We start from the raw sequence: 2500 nt of genomic DNA, 5'->3' as shown, positions 1-2500 counted from the left end.
GAGACGCCGTCGGGAGATCGGGGAAGAGTTTTCTTTTCTGCATGAGCGTTCGAGTTCCCTGGAATCCTCTAGCAGGGAGATAGGGTTTGGAACGCGAAGAGCACCGCAGTTGCGGCGGTGTCCCGATCTTCCCCTCGGACCTTGAAAATCCGGGAGAGGGCCACGTGGAGGTGTCGCGCCGGTTCGTACCCATATCCGCAGCAGGTCTCCAAGGTGAAGAGCCTCTAGTCGATAGAATAATGTAGGTAAGGGAAGTCGGCAAATTGGATCCGTAACTTCGGGATAAGGATTGGCTCTGAGGATCGGGGCGTGTCGGGCTTGGTCGGGAAGTGGGTCAGCGCTAACGTGCCGGGCCTGGGCGAGGTGAGTGCCGTAGGGGTGCCGGTAAGTGCGGGCGTTTAGCGCGGGCGTGGTCTGCTCTCGCCGTTGGTTGGCCTCGTGCTGGCCGGCGGTGCAGGATGCGCGCGCCTGCGCGGCGTTCGCGCCCCGGTGCTTCAACCTGCGTGCAGGATCCGAGCTCGGTCCCGTGCCTTGGCCTCCCACGGATCTTCCTTGCTGCGAGGCCGCGTCCGCCTTAGCGTGCTCCTCCGGGGGCGCGCGGGTGCGCGGATTCTCTTCGGCCGCCATTCAACGATCAACTCAGAACTGGCACGGACTGGGGGAATCCGACTGTCTAATTAAAACAAAGCATTGCGATGGCCCTAGCGGGTGTTGACGCAATGTGATTTCTGCCCAGTGCTCTGAATGTCAACGTTGCAGAAATTCAAGCAAGCGCGGGTAAACGGCGGGAGTAACTATGACAGAGCGGCAGGAGCGAACTGCGTCGGTGAGAGCAGTGTCCAAGATGAAGGTATTTTCCAACATCCCATCCCGAGGGATGAATGCCCGCTGACGTTCGTCCACAGCACAAGCGCGCATCAGGCGTGACGCGAGAACCTTGTGAAAGGTCCGCGCCAACACCGAGCAGACCGTAATGGGGCGAAAGTCAGCGGGGGATGTTGGTGCAGCCGTTTTCGGGAGAAGGGACGTCCGCGCGCGAAGCAGGCGTTCCGGAAGGGCGCGGGCCAGAAGGAAGAGATTCATCACTTTCACCAGGACTTCGTGCGGCAGGCGCCGCAACTCCGCTGGGGTAAGGCCGTCCGGCCCGGCTGCTGATCCCCTGGGCGGCAACGCGGCGGCGACCTCCTCACGTGTGACCGGCCCCCATATGCACTCGAGAGCGACAGGCTCTGAGTGCGGGAGGAGGCGGTCACGAATGAAGCCCGCGGTGGAGATGGGCTTCTTGGTGAAGAGGTCCGCCCAGAAGTCCAGCAGACGAGGGATGGCAGGTGGCGGCTGGAGCAGGGTGCCATCCAAGAGGCCGCGCACGCAACGCTGCCCTTCGCCCCGTGCTGAAGGCGCATGGCCTGCCGGATTGCTTTGTCGAGTATGTCGAGCGGTGCTACGAGGGCAGCACGACAGTGATAGCGGACGGCGCCGGCGTGGGCGTGTCTGTGCAGCCAGCACGGGGCGTTCGCCAGGGCGATCCCCTCTCCCCCCTCCTGTTCAACTTTGCGGTGGACTACGTTTTAGGCCAACTGCCCTCCCACATCGGAGCTCGGATCCTCGGTCGCAGAGTCAACGCTGCGGCCTTTGCAGATGACGTCTTGCTGTTTGCAGCGACCCCGAGGGGCTTGCAGTCCCTCATCGACGCAGCTACCGCAGCCCTCGCCCACCTGGGGCTGCAGATCAACGCCCGGAAGTGTTTCACCCTCGCCTTAGTCGCGTCAGGGCGCGAGAAGAAGGTGAAGGTGGACAGCAATGTCACCTTCACAGCAGGCAATACCACCATGCCTGCCCTGCGTGTGGGTGAAACCTTCCGGTACCTGGGGCTGCAATTTTCCACGGCGGGTCGCTGTGTCTTCAATCCACGTAGCCACCTGGTGGAGCAGCTTGACGTCATCTCCCGAGCTCCGCTGAAGCCGCAACAGCGCCTCCACGCTCTCACCAACGTACTTCTCCCTGGCCTGTACCACGGGCTGGCCCTCAGCCGCACCCGGGTGGGTGCATTGAAGTCGGCCGACGTTACCATCCGGGCCGCCGTCAGGAGATGGTTCCGCCTTCCGGCGGACACCCCCCTGGGATACTTCCACGCTCCTGTTGCCCAGGGGGGCCTCGGCATTCCATCTTGCCGATGGATGGGTCCGACCCTCCGTCGGTCCCGTCTCCTGGCGCTGAAGAAGATAGGGCCAGCCTGCGACGGTGCAGGCATGGATGAGGTACAGCGTGAGATCGAGGTGCTGGAGCGCCACCTAATGTGGGAGGGCCACCTCCTCAAATCGTCAACGCAGGTTGGGGAAATGTGGGCGGCGCGCCTACACATCGCCATTGACGGTGCGGCACTGTCATCTTCTGCCGCCGTCAGTGGCCAACATCAGTGGGTCGCCGACACCAGTCGCCTGCTATCTGGGCGTGAATACATCGACGCCCTCCGCGCCCGCATCAACGCCTTCCCTACGAA

General features: G+C 63.0%; 1 pseudogene; it reads left to right on the top strand.

The window, feature by feature from the left end:
• LOC126449150 (large subunit ribosomal RNA) overlaps positions 1 to 2500 on the top strand; it is a 6772-nt pseudogene that overhangs the window by 2075 nt on the left and 2197 nt on the right.

This window comes from Schistocerca serialis, unplaced genomic scaffold (genome assembly GCF_023864345.2).
Source record: "Schistocerca serialis cubense isolate TAMUIC-IGC-003099 unplaced genomic scaffold, iqSchSeri2.2 HiC_scaffold_659, whole genome shotgun sequence".
NCBI classification, from domain to species: domain Eukaryota; kingdom Metazoa; phylum Arthropoda; class Insecta; order Orthoptera; family Acrididae; genus Schistocerca; species Schistocerca serialis.
The sequence above is the reverse complement of the archived record's forward strand: the minus strand, read 5'-3'. Positions and strand labels throughout refer to the sequence as shown.